The 18062-nt window shown below is 42.9% G+C and overlaps 1 protein-coding gene across 5 annotated transcripts in view; it reads left to right on the top strand.

The window, feature by feature from the left end:
• The window catches only part of ATXN7L1 (ataxin 7 like 1), a 350136-nt gene that overhangs the window by 242802 nt on the left and 89272 nt on the right, over window positions 1–18062 (top strand). Inside the window, exon 1 of one of the 5 annotated variants that reach the window (XM_060196385.1) lies at window positions 6586–6950. The exons of 3 other annotated variants lie outside the window; for them this stretch is intronic. The gene's annotated coding sequence lies outside the window, so the exon portion shown is untranslated. Of the gene's footprint in view, window positions 1–6585; window positions 7097–18062 lie in introns of those variants that run through there. One more of the 5 variants, XM_060196383.1, reaches the window with a different exon arrangement.

Below are 18062 nucleotides of genomic sequence, written 5' to 3'. Positions count from 1 at the left end.
GGAGGGAAAGACAGAGAGGGGAGAGAAAGATAAACACCTGCAGACCTGCTTTACCACTTGTGAAGCGACTCCCCTGCAGGTGGGGAGCGGGGGGCTCATACCAGGGTCCTTATGCCAGTCCTTGTGCTTTGTGCCACGTGCACTTAACCCGCTGTGCTATCGCCCTACTCCCTCTAGAGTGGTTTTTTATTATTATTGGATCATTTAACTTCTTTTTAAAATTTATTTATTTATTTATTTATTTATTTATTTATTTTAAAAAGGAGACATTAACAAAACCATAGGATAGGAGGGGTACAACTCCACACAATTCCCACCACCAGATCTCCCTATCCCATCCCCTCCCCTGATAGCTTTCCCATTCTTTATCCCTCTAAGAGTATGGACCCAGGGTCACTTTGGGATGCAGAAGGTGAAAGGTCTGGCTTCTGTAATTGTTTCCCCACTGAACATGGGTGTTGACTGGTTGATCCATACTCCCAGGACTCATTGCAAGTGGAACTCCAGGACACATTCATAGGGTCATCTGTCCAGGAAAGTCTGGTCGGCATCATGCTGGCATCTCGAACCTGGTGGCTGAAAAGAGAGTTAACATACAAAGCCAAACAAATTGTTGAACAATTATGGACCTAAAGGCTGGAATAGTGCAGATGAAGTGTTGGGGGGTAGTCACTGCAGACCATTGTGCACTTTTGCTTTCAGGTATATATTTTGCCCTAGTTTATGGATACATGTGAGCATATTCTCTATCTCAGGGGACCTGGTCTATATCTAGGTTTTGGGACTTTGCTAGGAAGTGAACCACCTGGAATGGAATTAGAGAATACTATGAAAGGAAAGGTCTCACCCAAGTAATGAAATTGAAGGGTTGTCATTCCACACCTGAAGTCTCTGGACACAGTCTGAAGTGAAGCATGCTGAGGTGGCACTCATTGTGCTGATTAGGTTGGGATCATCGGATGCAATTTATTTGGTATGAATTGGGAGAAGCATGCAGGAAAGTGCACCCCACCCTAAGGCTTCAAGACTGGGGGAAATATAGGCTCTATAGTGGAAATGTGAGGGTCCTGCTGTCTTAGGGCTTAAGAAGACAATAGATAGTTATTGTTACCATCACATTATTTGGTAATTGGGCTAACTTTGAAAAGTCCCTTTGTTAGGATTTGCTGTATAATACCCAACATCTTGTATATAGCTGTGCCACTGTTTGCTTCTATTCTCCCTGGTCTAGGCTTTGAGAGAGTCAACATATCAAAGACTCAGCCTATGTATTAAAAAGATTCAGTCTGTGCTTTAAAAAGATTTAGACAATCAATTTTTCCCCTCTCATATTAATTAAATAGTGATTTATATAACTAGATTAATAGGAGTGTACATAAACACCATTCCCACCACCAAAAGACTGTGTCCCTTCCCACCCACCCACCCCCAACCCCACTGTCCCAGGAGGCCAAATGTCCACCCTCACCCTCACTCCAGAGTTTTTACTTTGGTGCCCTACTCTAGATTTAGTCAAATCCTGTTCAGATAGTCAAATCCTGTTTAGTTTCCCTTTCTGTTCTTCTTTTTCAACTTCTGTTAATGAGTGGGATCATCCCATACTCATCTTTATCTTTCTGACTTAGCTCACTTAGCATAATTCCTTCTAGCTCAACCAAGATGGGTCAGAGAAGGTGGGTTCATTGTTCTTTTTTTTTTTAAAAGTAGCAATGACCTTTATTAGTTACAGTAAGACAAGGAGAGAAGGCCACGATCAATGGTGGCTGTGGAGGCGTCTTCCAAAGACAGGTTGGAGACTCCGAAAAGCAGGGTTCGTTGTTCTTAATAGCTGCATCCTCTAGAGTTTTCTAATCCCTCTATCTGACCCTGTCCTGACCCACCCTGCCACCTATATCAGCTATCTGCCACATTTGGCAACTTGGTCTTGATCCTGAGCTCTTAGCTTCCTGTAAAATGCCCATATTCATCCCTGCAGACCTTGTGGTCATCTTCAGTAACATCTGCCATGAACTTGCTCACATGTATCACAAAACAGTAATGTCACTCTGTGTCAAGCTATGAATGTGACCCCATCCTGTGCACAGACAAGGAACATAATTGTGGGACCCTTCATTTGTCCCAATATTTTTTCAATGACCTCTGTTGCAAAAGCATAACTTTGAAACATACATTGGAAAATAGTTGTGTGTTAAGTTGTATCTCCTACCTACGAACCAGCACACCATAGAGATACAGACTACAAAAATGGACACCATGACAGGCCTACTGGGACATTTTGCTCTTTCTTCTTTCTTTTCTCTTCTTTCTTCTACTTTGTTTTGGACAGATGGAAATTGAAAGGGAAAGGGGAGAGAGAAAGGGAGAGAGAGAAACAACTGCATACCTGCTTCTTCACTCTTGAAGCTCCCACCAGCAGGTGAGGAGGGAGGAGGGGAAGGGCTTGAACCTGGGTCCTTCCTCACTGTAATGTGTGTACCACCACCTGCCTCTGGCTTCTACTTCAAATACAATTAGTTGAGGTGAGGAGCCAGGGTTAGCAAGTGAGTAATGAAATCCAAGGACAGAATGCAAACTGGGCAGAGGTGGTTACTTCCCACTGAAATAGCAGCTCTGCACCACTCACTTCTAAAACTTGCCCCACAGTGCTGAGTGGGACCCTCCTGTATTATGGGGCTACAGTCTGCAAACTGCTCCAGAAAAGCTAATGAAGATGAGGAATTTTGGAAAAATCAGAGCAACAGGGTGCTTTTCTAGCAAAAACCCTTCCTTCCGTGCCTGGCCTTTTTGGGACTCATATCGTGTGCAGGGCTGAACAAGGAGGACTGGGTTCAGAATTGAGAAATGCGGTGTTACTTATGGTTTGCAATATGGCCTTCCTTGCACATGACTCCTTGTCTTCCCACAACCTCTGTTGGTATGCTTCTAAAAATCCCTTCTGTTTCATTAGTTTAATCCCCCCTGCTTAACACTATTATTTACATAACCACTTCATTCTATTTACATAACCTCTGTTAACAAGCACCACCTTCCCTCCAGGGCATTGGTGGTTTAGTGGTAGAATTCTCACCTGCTCCGCCCCCTCTCCTTGTCATACCCTGATTTTCACCAGTCACTTTTTCTCTCCACCCTCTCTGCGTCGCATCCTGTTCCCACCCTACTGGGCTAGTATATTTATAAGGACAAGATTGTAGTTTTTAGTTTAGTTAGCTTAGCTTGGTATAGATTGCGCTGCGTCCTGCATGAATAAAGAGATACTGCCTACAGCTCAACCATGAGTCCCTGGTCGTCTGTTACCCGCCCGTGAAACCAACCCGTTGAAAACAAAAAACCTCAGTTTACTTTTCTGTGAATATGTGAATATTATCAGGTCTGGGGGCTGGCACACTCGGTTGAGTGCATATATTACCATGCACAAGGACCTAGTTTCCAGCCCCCACCTGTAAAGGAGAAGCTTCAAGAGTGGTGAAGCAGCGCTGCAGGTATCTCTTTTTCTCTTATCTTTCCCTTCCCTCTCAATTTCTCTCTGTCTGATCAAGATAAAAAAGAAAGTAAATAAATTTTTTAAAATGTAATTTTATAAAGAAAATGAGAATAGTAAAGCCTGTCATATTTTTATACAACTTAATTGAGAAAATGCTACTTTACAGGTTTTCTGTGACAGTGGTTCCATATTCCTGAGAAATTGGTGTTAACGCAGCTCCCCTTCACCAAATCATCCTTCTCCTCCAGCAGATAGCACTGGATCCCTAGCCGCCCTTAACACTCTCCCTCCTGCCTCCCAAGCCTCCTTTCCATTAGGCTGTCCCCCTGTATTATTCCTTCTCTACATCTTTGATCCCCAGTGAGTGAGATAATCTAGTATTCATTCTTCTTCTTCTGGCTTAATGTAGTTCTCTCCAGTTCCACCCATGTTGTAGCAAAATAATAAGTCATCATTTTTTACATCTGAGTAGTATTCCATCCTTAACCACTCATCTGTTGTTGAACACTTGGATTGTTTCCAAATTTTAAGCCTGACACTTTAAAAAAATACTTTTTGAGTAAGAAAGTACTCCATTAGCATAGGTCATCATTCCTGAGGCTGAGATTGAGCAGGCATCTCTGAGCCTCTGTTTTCTTCCTTTGTGAAATGGGAATAATAATATGTTCTTCCCATTTCAGAGGACGCTTCTGAGGATCAAATAAGATAATGGGTGATTAACATCAGTATGGATGTACACCATGGAGTTCTGAGTGAGGGGTGGGACTAGCAAAATGCCGGGGGGGGGGGGGCAGATTTATGAAGTCAGTTACCAGCTAGCTCTGAGATCAGAGCTTGGATCATAAAATAACTCACCTAGTAGGTACATGCTTTGTTCTCTGTTCAACCCAGATTTGAGCCCTGACGCCACTAAAGAGATCCAAGACATTAGGGGAAGCTCCCATACGGGTCTCTCTCTCTTTTAATCTAAAGACAACAAAGTCAGCCCAGACTGTCTCACATATGTTCCAGCACTGCCATAAAAAATTATAATAAAAATAAATAAAATAAAATAAACACCACACACACACACACACACACACACACACACACACACACACATTCCTCAGAAGGCCAGAACTGGTTTAGACCCACTTAGTCAGACCTGAACCTTCTCACCAGTGAAGTCTCTTTCCTATTCTCTCCCCCACTCCGTCTTCTTCTGCAACTGTTCCTTCCTTTGACCTAGACACTCTAAATTGCCTTTATTTGTGACATACCAGTGAACCTCTTACTGTGTTCTACTCCACAGTGACTCCATTTCAAACCCCAATGAAACCACTTCTATGTGTAGTTTATAATAAATGTGGTTTCTTTGGGAGGAGAAGAGCAGCCACCAGGTGGTTCATACCCGCCACCATTGTAGGAATGACCCCTACAACTAGAGGAAAGGCACATAATCTCCACCATGAACTTGAACCTGGTCATATTGACAGTGACTTTGGTAACTGACCTTTTTCTACTTGCTGCTTACTTTCTCCTAGTCTTCTGGAGTTGGGCAAGCATAACATTGTATTCTTTTAACCTGAGATCGATGATAGCTCACTTACAAGGTAGATAAGTAAATTGAGAGATAGATTGATGCATGAGGAGACATGTTTGATTCCATTTTATTTTTTAGTTCTGAGATCAATAGATGATAGATAGATAGGATGAGTACGTTTACATTCACCCAGCACTTTAAAATTTCTCACTCTTAGGTCAGGGAGATAATATAATGCAAAAGATTTCATGCCTGAGAGTCCTAGTTCAGTCCCCAGCAGCACCATAAGCCAAAGCTAACCAGCAGTCTGATAATAAATAAATAAATAGTAAATAATATAAAATTTCTCACTCTTAACATCCACTTTCCAGTTCTCTTGGATTTTTTTTTTTCCAAATCCTCAGATAAATCAAATTTTGTCAGGTCTGGGTCCTAAACTGGCACAGTGCTTGATGATGGCTGAGAAAAAAAGTGGAAAACTTTGTTCAATGAGCTAGTTAAGTCTTTTCTTTCTCTCTTTCTTTCTTTTTTCTTTTCTTTTTTTTTTTTTTTTTTTTGCCTCCAGGGTTATTTCTGGGGCTCAGTGCCTACACTACAAATCCACTGCTCCTGGAGGCTATTTTTCCCCTTTTGTTACCCTTGTTTATCATTGTTATTATTATTGTTGTTGTTGCTGGATAGGACAGAGAGAAATCGAGAGAGATGGGGAAGACAAAGAGGGACAGAAAGATAAGACACCTGCAGACCTGCTTGCTTGTGAAGCAACCCTCCTGCAGGTGGGGAGCCAGGGGCTCAAACCGGGATCTTTATACTGGTCCTTGCTTGCATTTCATGCCAGGTGCGCTTAACCCACTGCACTACTGCCTGTCCCCCAAGTCTTTCTTTTAACTTTATTGTGTGCCGAATGAAAATACTTCAGTCAGTGAGGAAGCACACCAGGTAGGGCATGTGCATTGCCATGAAGAAATCCAAGTGCTCTAGAGTTTCTCTCTGTTGGAATTAAAAAAAAAAAGGGGGAGGGCAATTTGGATTTGGAGAACTGACATTGCACATGTATGAGATCTGGACTCCACAAAAAAAAAAGGAAAAATAGACTTTGTTCACTACCTCCTGCAAACGAGCACCACCTCCAGCCCTGATGAGGGAGAAAGCTTGACCCCAGTAATCCTAAATCCAAACAGAGGAGGGGGACACTGTTCTCTTTCATTTGCTTCCTGCTTAGTCAAGTACCCTCACTGCACAGAGCAGGAAACTTGGGAAATCCATTTCTGTGTCCAAAAAATACCATTTAGCATGATTTTACACACACACACACACATACACACACTTTTCTCCCTTGAGATTTACCAACTTCCAAATTCCGAGGCTTCTACAATCACACCCAGATGTGTACCAAGTCCTCTGGCATTTGAAAAATCTCATGTCAATCTCTAAGCCAAAGATGCTTCAAGGAAGTAGCCAGTTCCTTCTGCTAATAACCACAGCATGTCATGTACACCTGCCCCTCCCCCTCCCGATCTCGCCAAAAAAACCCACCCACCCATTTTTCCAAGAAAGTAGGTTGACACCTGTCCTCTCAACATCTACATTTCCTTCAAGATGGTGATCTTGCTTTTGTTATTTAAGTTATTTCTTTCTCCTTTTTTTTTTTTTTTTAAAGGCTTGATTGTTACTCAATTGCTTGGAGACTTGCACAAATAGTTAACAAAAACATTCACAAGAGGCAGTCACTTTTTTTGGCTTTCCGTGCTTGTTGTTCTTGGCACAAGGTCAGTTCTGTGAACTTCTGGTGTCCAACTGGTAGGACCTGAAACTCTGTGTTTAACAAGTGCCCGGAGTCAAAACAGTTGGCAAGTGCAAGCTCGGATCTCGGGTAGTAATTGCAGCTGGTCAGCCGTCGGACCCTGGACAGGGCAGAAGACTGGGATCAGGTGGTTTCATGTCAAGGTTGGACGTTTGTTCTTGTGGAGTTGTCTCTGTTGTTGTTTTTTGCGGTGACATCCCGTGCGACCGCGGATCGCTTTAGGTTCCAGGAGTACAACATGTTTACGGTCCTCGTGGAATCAGATTAAGTTGGCAGCCTGAATCTCTCTGTAAGTGGTTTTAGTTTACATTGCTTCCCCAATCAGGATGTTTTGCATAATTTTGCTGATCCTAGCTTATTTATAGACATTTTAAGAAGTGGGGATGCGTGAGAGCTTTCCATTCTGAGGGAACTGAATCCATAATCCGTGTCTGCAGAGAAAGAACAACCAGCAATGCATGTGCAGCAGAAGGTAATTTTTAGCTTTTGCAAACTAATTTCTCGCCGAGGTCATTTGATAACATTCTGGAGCAGCAGAGACATCAGATGCCCTGCTAATTGTCTCAGGACATGTTGTTTTCCTTTGACCGATCACAAACAGAGTAAAATGAAAGTAGTGATGCCATTTCCTCTGGGACGCTTGGGGAGGGTGGAGGCAGTGATTGAGCATTGTTTGGAAGGTCCGAAATGGGTTGGCAGTGATTTGTTTTGTCCAACCCACAGGAGTGGTGTTGGCTAGCAGTCTGCAGGCTGCCCAGAAGCTGGTAGGCAGGACTGGCTGAGAGCCTGGGATTGGGGCAGAGGAAAGATGGGTTTTTAAATCTGTCTTCACTGAAACGGTGGAATATTAGAGTGTTGACAGCATAAAACAGTAATAATTAACTGCAGAATAGCACACCAGCTAATGCATTATCTGTTTGATTTTCTGACCTGGCAGTAGTATCATGCTTGTGTTTGAATGAGAAATAAAGCTGGGCACATTGGAAATCACTAAGCCAGAATTAGCACTCTATGGAAGGGTTTCCCATAATATTTACTAGAACAGTTGGCTTAAAATCGCTCTGCTTTGCCCACTGACTGTCTGCATAATTAAATCAGCCCTTGATCGTGTACCTTGAACACCTCCCATCTCAGGCATCTGCTGCTCCTGGAATTTGCATGGGGGAGTAGCAGGTTCATCTGCATAATGAGTGTAGAGTCCTGGTCTAATGGTCCTGGAGATTGGTAAAGGAGACACTTGACTGTACCACAGGTTAAATATTTTAAGGCAAACAAATCACACAGGAAGAAGGAAATAGTAGTGTTTAGGCCAAGTCAAAGATCTTCTAAGTAGGGAACTCATCCTGGTCCATGGCCTGGTTCCTATATAGACAAGTCTAGTGCACCTCCTCCCCACCATCACCGACTCACTCACATACAAATGGAAATGGACACTCAGAATGGAAATTTCCAAGGCAGTAAATGTGACCATTACACTGCTGCAGATTGTTATAGTCATTGCAACTGCTGAGTACTGCCTAGAGCAGTTTTCTTAGCTATGGTTTTCTATCTATATGAAAGTTTGTGGAATTTTTGTGTTTGTAAAATCTTGCAAAGAATAATGATGAGGTTGTGTTGCTTCCAGTCTTTGTCAGTGGATAGTACATACACCCTGTGCTATATCACACAAACTGATGAAGAGCAAGTCAAGGCCTTGGTGCCAGTGGAAAAGACTGGAGGCTTTTGTCCAGGATATAGTTTACCCAATAAAGTGCATAGCTTAGCAGGTATGATGGCTGGGTTCAAACCCCAGCAGCATGTGGGAGCACCATGGATGGCACCAGTGAATAAATGTTCCTCTGGGAGTAGTACCACGGAGTCTCTCCTCTTTCCCCCTCTCTCTCTGAAATTAAAAGGATGAAAAAAGAGCCAAGAGAGTAGAACTGCATATGGTGCAAAGTCTCAGACTGTAAGAAAAAATAAAAGAGGCGGGGGGGGGTGGTGGTTGGTGGTGGTGGTGGAGAAAAAGACCAAAATGGGCCTTGGCTTGCAGAACAGAGCCTAAAGCACAATCATTATCCATCACAATCTCCTTGTTGCCCCTTTTGTAAAGGAGGTAGTGGGCTGTGATGCAGATGTTAAAAAGCTCATTGTTCTCATTGATTCACTTGGGCCTCCAAGGGAGTGCATTTCCGCTTTCCTCTAGGCAGAGGTTGGTTTGGGTAGGTTAGGATTTGAGACTTACCTTCTGAAGACCTAGGGTTTGAGATCATTTGTGTAGGTCTCAGCTACCTGAGGCTGCCCAGAGACTCTCTTTCCCTAGTGAATGAAGATAAAGGGGACTTACACAGCTTTATGTTGGAAATGGAAAACAGTGGCCGTGAATACTGAAAAGGTCCCCAGTTACTCTTGGACCTTTGCATTTCAGTTAGTGAGGCCCACCTTTCTTGTAAGCCTTAGGAAAGTAAAAATTCTGCCATTAGCCCGCCAGTCTATTTTCTCCCCTAGATTTGGGATGGCGGTAGCGGAAAGGCAGTAGTCAGAAAGGTACTCAAGATCAGGGGGCCGGGTGGTAGAGCAGTGGGTTAAGTGCACATGGCACAAAGTGCAAGGACCGGCCTAAGGATCCCAGTTAGAGCCCCTGGCTCCCCATCTGCAGGGGGGTCACTTCACAAGGGGTGAAGCAGTTCTGCAGGTGTCGATCTTTCTGTCCCCCTCTCTGTCTTCCCCTCCTCTCTCAATTTCTCTCTGTCCTATCCAACAGCAACAACAGCAAAAACAACAAGGTCAACAAAAATGGAAAAAAAATGGCTTCCAGGAGCAATGAATTTGTAGTGCAGGCACAGAGCCCCAGTGATAACCCTGGAGGAAAAAAAAAAAAAAGATACTCAAGATCAAATGTCAAATGCAGGGCCTGATACATGTGAGGCATGTGCTCTGCCACTGAGCCACAGCCCATCCCCAGTTCTGCCTCGTAGAGAATGTCATCTTCCCAAGCCTCCGGATCTGCCCAATATCTTTCAAACACCTTCCATGTTTTCTTTGACTCAACCAGATGTTAGCTTGATTATTGATCCCACTGGTTGGTGCCCCTGAACAACAGCGAGCAATTATGGGTCCCTTTCTTCTCCTTACTTCTGGGGCAGTGGTCCTGCCAAGGCTAGATTCAGTGGGAATCCTAGGATTTGGCTGGTTTTGGGGATTCTGGGTGAGCACCAGCACTTGAGAGAATGAATGATCCCTGTCCTAAGGCAACTCTGGATCAGATGGTCTGAGATTGGTGTCTTCCTCACTCTGCTATTCACTCACTCACCCTCAGGTTCTTTTTTCTTGAACTGCAGCAATGACATATAGACTTATTAGCACCAACAAGAGTATAATGCCAAACAAGAAAGTAGGCTAGAGGCTGGTAGATAGCTCAGCCAGCAGAATGGTGGCTGAGAATGGTACACAGCACACTACACACCATGCGGGAGGATTTGGGTCCAAGCCCCTTTACCACATGGCTTCTCTCTCACACACACATTAAAAAGGGCAAGGGGGAAGAGTAGTATACTGGAGTGGTAGAATCAAGCAGTTCTGAAGCTCCAGAGGCAAAAACCAATCAAAGAAATTAAGAGTTGTTTCCACCCAGCTTGTGGCTTAAAATCACAATGCTTCAGTGCAGCTGCTGCGTACCTGTAGACTATCTCAGCCCCCAATACAGTCTGTCAGTCATCAAGGGTTAGGAGACTGTTCCCATCATCATTTTGCTACTACTGTTTGCCATCCAAGTGGTAAACCAGACCATCAGAAAAGTGCACTTGATTTGTATTTGTGTCAGCAATTAGGAGGCCCTTGTCCCTTTCCTTCTATGCTTTACTACTTCCTGATCAGATGAATAAGAATGGTTTAGAAGTGAACCAATCATTTGGTTGATTTGCTAGAGTGATCATGACAGACCACCACAGACTGGCTGGCTTCTCTCATAGTTCTGGAGGGTGGAAGTTAAACAGCAAGGTACCTATAGGCTTAGCTTCTCTCCTTTTTGTTGATGGCTGTTTTATTGTTTTCCCCTTTATGTGAGAGTTCCCTTTGCATACACATTCCCGTTGTCTTTTCCTCTTTTGGGGGGGACATCAGTCATATTGGGTCAGGGCCCAATCTAACTTAGTCACCTCTTCTACAGTCTTGTTATGAACCCAGTTATTTCTAGAGATGCTGGGACTGGAGCTTCCACCTAAGATTTTGAGGATATGGCTGATGAAATAGCTCACTTCAATAGCATGTTGTTTTGCCATGTGTGAGACCCAGGTTTAGGTTCAAGCCTGGCCTCCATTGCTTTAAAGGAAGTTTCCCTACTATAGCCCCTTCTCTCTCTCCCTTCCCCCACTCCACCCTCCCCTTCCCCGCCTATTTCTATCAAAAGAGAAAGAAGGAAAGGAAAGGAAAAGAAGAATTTGAAGACAGAATTCAACCCATATAAAAATCTCATGGTGTAAACTCATCTGTGACTACATGTATGAATGTAGAACCAGTCACCATCCCTCTGTGTGGGGGCATAGTCAAAGGAAATGCAGTGAATGTCTAGTTTACTTTCATTTGTCCTGTGATGATGTCCTAGGTGACTTCTGCAGCCTGTTTGTCTGGAGGGAGAGGTTGAATAAGATAGGTTAAGTGAAGGTAGATTTTGCACCATGAGCTTCAGTAATCATCCAGTAGAAATTGTTATCTTCCCTCTGGGCCTCCTCCACCAGTGCCATTGTCATTTTCCTCTCAGTGTCTTGCCAACAATAATATAAATAGATATAGATGCAGATATAGATAAAGATATAGATACAGTAATGTTCCTTCCCCTTGGACATTGGGAAGTGAACTCTAGATAGACTAGGAAAGGAGAATTTAGCTAGTTCTTCCTCCTACTTTAATGCTGCTTTTTCTCCCAGAGTATATGGTAGGCCCTGCTAAGTTCCCCCTCTCCCTCTTTCCTCCTATGGAATACTTTTGACTCTGACATGCTGGGGACCAGCAATTGGCCTCTCACAGCTCTTTGTATAAACATTTCCCTTAAAATCTTTTCTCAGTGAAGATTATTTTCCCCCTAAGGAGGCAAAAATCCTCAGCTAATACAAGAATAGGGTTTCTAGGAGTCAGTCTGAGAGTACCAGAGCCAATAGCACAGTGTCCTAACACAAAGAACTCTGCCATTTGGGACACAAGGATGAGTTCAGGTCCAGTCACTGATAAGCCAGAAGCAGACCTCTTAGTCCTTCATCACCTGTCAGATCCCTGCTGCAAGTAACTCAGATCCTGGTTTTGACAAGATGACACAGTGTGCAGCCTGGGAGATGTCACAGTGAATAGAGTTTGGACTACCAAGTATGAGGTCCCAAGTTCGATCCCTGGCATTGCATATGCCAGAGTGATGCTCTGCTTCTCTCTCTCTCTCTCTCCTCTCTTTCCTCTCTCTCTCTCTCACTATTAGATAAAACTAAAAAAAAAAAAAAAGACAGAGACAAGCATTCTCACCAGCTAATGGGAGTAACCATTACTTTTCATAAGGTAGCTTGGGTTTGAGTCTGTTCTATTCAAGAACCTAAGTGCCCTGTGCTGAGCAAACTGCCTACTGCATCCAGAGTGCATCTCTAACTTCCTCCTTGGCTTAACAGGCAGGCAGGTTTCTGTCACTGGAAATGATATCTTTGAGAGATTCATGATAGACATAATTGTAATACTCTTTATTTTTGTTAGCATAGCCTGAATCAGCTTTTAAACTCTTTACATACATACTTAATCTCAATGACTCCTCCCCACTCTCCTTACACTCACAGCATGGAAATTCTGGAAAGTAAGCCAGGATTTGGACTCTAGCTCTTGGACGCCAATGTTCTTTCTATTGATTTCAGTTGCCTAATGTCTATTTGGTTGCCAATAAGGAGGGTACTTTGGGAATTGGAAAATCTGATTGGTTTATCATTGCATTTCTTGCCAACCTCAATGGGAACATTTGTTCACTTGCTGCATGTTATTCAAAGGGTTTTACATGGTAAGAGGAGAATTATTATTAACCTCAGTTTGTCATCCATGAGATTGTTATGAGGGACAATGACAAAATATGGGCCAACTGACATATCTGCTCTCACTGGCAGGTGGCTCTGGAACCACATCTTGGGTGTTGTCCACAGGGTGCTATCTGGCTCTGTCCTCTTCCACATAATGAATGAGGATTATAAAAAAGAATGGTATTTGTGTCGAGATTATCAAGATTTTTTTTTTTGTTATTTTACTAATTAATGAGAAAGATAGGAGAGAGAAAGAACCAGGCATCATTCCAATACATGTGCTGCCAGAGATTGAACTCCGGACCTTATGGTTAATAGTCTAATGGTTTATTCACTGCACCACCTCCTGAACAACAGTTTATCTAGTTGTCCAGCATCAGGGGAACTCCATAAATGTTAGAGCAGTATTGTGGTATCTCTCCTCTGAAAAAAAAAGTCTGCTGTGGGGGAGTTGGGCGGTAGTGTAGCGGGTTAATCACACATGGTGCAAAACGCAAGGACCGGGTTAAGAAACCCGGTTCAAGCCCCGGATCCCCACTTGCAGGGGAGTCACTTCACAAACAGTGAAGCAGGTCTGTAGGTGTCTATCTTTCTCTCTCCCTCTCTGTCTTCCCTTTCTCTCTCGATCTCTCTCTGTCCTATCCAACAACAATGACATCAATAACAACAATAACTATAACAATAAAACAAGGGCAACAAAAGGGAATAAAAAATTAATTTAAAAAAGTCTTATCAAAAACCAAAAAAAAGTCCAAGGTGGAGGTATAGCATAATAGTTATGCAAAGAGATTTTCATGCCTGAGGGTCTCAAGTCCCAGGTTCAGTCCCCCACACTACCATAAGCCAGAGCTGAGCAGTGCTCTGGTAAAAAAAAAAAAAATCTGCTGGGAGCATTACAATTGCACAGGCATGAGGCCCTGGTGGGTATAAATAAAATGAAAACTAAATGAGAAGAATCTCAAAAGCCTAGAGCAGTAGACCACCTCCAAGTTGGCATTTTTAAAGAATACCTATGGAGGCAGGGGTAGATAGCATAATGGTTTTGCAAAGAAACTGTCCTGCCTGAGGCTCCAAAGTCTCAGGTTCAATGCCCCCCCCCCCAACCCCCATTCTCACCATAAGCTAGAGCTAAGCAGTGCTCTGTTAAAAAAATCAGTCAGTAGGAGGCTGGGCAGTAGCACAGTGGGTTAAGCTCAAAGACAGTGTTCAAAGCCGGCCCCCCAGCCCTGGACTCCCTGCCCAAGAGGCAGGTGCTTCACAATTGGTAAAGCAGGTCTGCAGGTGCCTTTCTCTCCCCCTCTGTTTTCCCCTCCTCTCTCAATTTCTGTATGTCCTATCCAACAGCAATAGCAACCATAACAGCAAAAACAATAACAAGGGCAAGAAAATGGAAAAAATATGGCCTCCAGTAGCAGGGGATTCATAGTGTAGGCACCAAGCCCCAGCAATAATCCTGGAGGAAAAAAAAATCAATAAGTAAATAAATTTAAAAAAGAGTACCTGTGGATAAGTGGCATAGCAACAAAGTGTATGAAAGAAGACAGAGAAGGTGACATAGTTACCAGAAATAGAATATTGGATATCTAGCTGCATTCAAAGAAGAACAAGGTCCAGAATAAGCAGCTAGGAGATACCCAGATCCCACCTGTAATCTTCTCTCTTTTTTTTTCAATTTTTATTTATAAAAAGGAAACACTGACAAAAAACATAGCATAAGAGGGGTACAACTCCACACAATTCCCACCACCAGATCTCCGTATCCCACTTCCTCCCCTGATAGCTTTCCTATTCTTTATCCCTCTGGGAGTATGGACCAGGGTCATTATGGGATGCAGAAGGTGGTAGGTTTGGCTTCTATAATTGCTTCCCCGCTGAATATAGGCATTGACAGGTCAATCCATACTCCTAGCCTGTCTCTTTCCCTAGTGGGCTGTGGGGAAGCAGGGTTCCAGGACACATTGGTGGGGTCATCTGCCCAGGGAAGTCCCTTTGGCATCATCTTAGCATCTGGAACTTTTTTTAACTGGTGGTTGAAAAAAGAGTCAACATATAAAGCCAAACAAATTGTTTGCCTCCAGGGTTATTGCCTGGGCTTGGTGCCAGCACTATGAATCCACTGCTACACTGGAGGCTATTTTTTCCCATTTTGTTGACCCTGTTGTGGTTGTTATTATTGTTATAGCTGTTGTTGTTGTTGGACAAGACAGAGAGAAATAGAGAGAAGAGGGGAAGACAGAGGGGGGAGAGACAGATAGATACCTGCAGACCAGCTTCACCACTTGTGAAGCGCCCCCCTCCCTCGCCCCCACAGATGGGAAGCTGGGGGCTCGAACCAGGATCCTTATGCCCGGTCCTTCCCATTTGCGCCATGTGCACTTAACCCGCTGCACTACCACCCAGCCCCATCTTCTTTCTTTTGAGTTTCATAGTTTTTGAAGGACAGTTGGACCCAGAGGTTTAGAGAAGAGTACAAATGTTTTGTAAGTAGTTTTTTCCCAAATAACTTCTGGGGGCAGCCTAGGAGGTGGCACAAAGGCTAAAACATTGAACTAAAGTATGAGGTCCTGGAACATGATGGCAGAGGAGGACCTAGTGGGGGTTAAATTGTTATGTGAAAACTGGGAAATATTATGCATGTACAAACTATTGTGTTTTTCTGTCAACTGTAAACCATTAATTCCTTAAGAAAGAAATTAAGTGGGGGGGGGGGAAGCATGAGATCCTTAGTTCAGTTCTTGACATCACTTATGTGAGAATGATATTCTGATATCCTATCTATCTCTCATTGATAAGTAAATAAATTTTATGCAACCCAGGGAGTGGCACATGATGCCTCAAACATGATGTCCTGGGTTCCACCCCTAGTACCTTATATAGTAGAGTGGTGCTCTAATTTTCCCTCTCATTCATAAATAAGTATTTTTTAAAATAAATAAATCTCTTGGGAGCTAATGATGACACACCTGGTTAAGCAAACACGTAACAGTGTGCAAGGGCTTGGGTTCAAGCCCCTGGTCCCCATCTGCAGGGGGAAAGCTTCCCAAGTTGTGAAGCAATACTGCAAGTCTCTCTCTCTCTCTCTCTCTCTCTCTCTTTCTCTCTCTCTCCTCTGTCTTTCCCTTCCCTCTCAACTTCTCTCTTGTTTATATCCAAAAATAAATAAAATATTTATAATAATTAAGTAAATAAATCTTTCAAAATGACCTCTGAGGATGTTTAGCTTAGAGAAAGATTCCAGAGAACAAATATCTGACAAGGTGTTTTGTGAAAGGGGAATTAGACTCGCTCAAGCTGACCTCTATAATGGAGATGCCATGTGGGCATCACAAGGTAACTTGGTGTCAGGAAGAACTTTCCAATAGTTGGTGCTATCTAGCCTGGTCAGTATCTGAATAGCACCATCCACTTTGGGGTCTTCATTGTAGATCTCAGACTGAATAACCCCTTGTCAGAAGGGGGAAACAGTGGCTGCCTGGAAAGGGTTAACAGAGCTCACCCATGGAGTTTCTTGTTTGTTGGGGGCCTGTTATTCTGCCCAGCTTCTTGGCCTATGACCTAGATCCTCTGGTGAGAAATGACGATCTTATCAATATAATGGCAACTCCTCTGGTGGCAGAGATGGTCGTGTTGAGGCTGACAAAGAAGTCATGGCTCACTTTCCTATTTACACATAAGTAGTGCAGTGTGTGTGTGTGTGTGTGTGTGTGTGTTAACATTGAGGACAGGGGCCAGGTGATGGTGCACCTAGTTGAACAGACATGTTACAGTACACAAGGAACCAGCTTCAAGTCCCTGGTTTCCATATGCACAGGGAAAGCTTCACAAGAGGTGAAGCAGAGCTTCAGGTGTCTCTCTGTCTCTCTCTCTCCCTATCTCCCCTTTTCCTCTCAATTTCTGGGTATCTCTAGCTAATAAATAAATAACAGATAATAAAACAAATTCAACATTGAGGACAAGTAAGTACTTGTTTATGAAACTAGATTGGCATGTCTGGGAACTGCTGTAGTCTCCTGTTCCCTCTCTCAATCATCTTAACTTAAAAATCACCTCCTCTACATGGCTTCCAGAAGGATTTTATACTTCTTAGATATCCTAAAACTGATTGTTCTGTTTGTGGACGTTGTGACCCCTACTTTCTGCAGGGTTCTGAAGTTTGTTGGTCTTTTTTATGAAAGTGAAATTCATATAATAAAAAAATAAATCATTTTAAAGTAGACAGTTCAGTGGCATTTAGTATAGTCACAATGTTATGCAATCACCCCTTCTATCCAGTTCCATGTGTTTTATTACTCCAAAATAAAATCTCAGACTTATGCAGCAGTTATCCCCCTACCCCACCCCATTCCTTTTGCCAGTTTCCTGGCAACCACCAGTCTCCTTTCTATCACTATGGATTTGCATATTTGGAACATTATATATTCTAGAACCATATAATATGTGACCTTTTGTGTCTGCTTGCTTTAAAGTCACATAATCTTTCTGTGGTTCATCCAGTTGTAGCTTGAGTCATTTTCATGACTGAATAATATTCCACTGCATACATATGTCAACATTTTTGTTTACTCATTCATACACTGGTGGACATTTGGGTTGTTTTCCACCTTTTTGCTGTTGTAAATGGTGCTGTCTTGAGCACTGCAGTACAAGAATTTCTTTGAGTACCCATTTTCAGTCCTTTAGGACATATACCAAGGAGCAGAATAGCTGGATCATATAGTAAGACTATGTTTAATATTTTAAAGAATCACCATACTATTTCCCATAGTAGCAGCACTATTTTACAATCCTATCAGCAGTGCACAGGGGTTCTAATTTCCCCATATTCTTGCCAACATTTATTTTCAATTTTTAGTTCTTTGGGTCATTTTTCATATGTATTTAATGAATGTGTGTGAATGTATATAGCTGTCCTAGTGGGTGTGAAGTTATTTTTCATTTTGGCTTGCATTTTTCCACTAAATAAAGATGCTGAGAGTAGGCAAAATAGCTCACCTTGATAGTTCTCCTGCTCTGCCATGCATGCATTCAATGAACAAATAAAAGTCAAGAAGCTATTGGCATCTTGAGGTTCAAACCCAACTCCCACAGCATTGAAGGATGCTTCAGTGATATCTTTTCCTCTCTGTTTCTGTCTTGATCTGAAAAACTCAGTCTGGAGTGGTGAAACCCCAGCAATATATTTTTTTTTTATCTTTTTATGTAATTGTTGGCTATCTTCTTTGAAGTGATGTCTGT

This window comes from Erinaceus europaeus, chromosome 8 (genome assembly GCF_950295315.1).
Source record: "Erinaceus europaeus chromosome 8, mEriEur2.1, whole genome shotgun sequence".
NCBI lineage: Eukaryota > Metazoa > Chordata > Mammalia > Eulipotyphla > Erinaceidae > Erinaceus > Erinaceus europaeus.
This window is presented reverse-complemented; position numbering and strand designations above follow the sequence as displayed.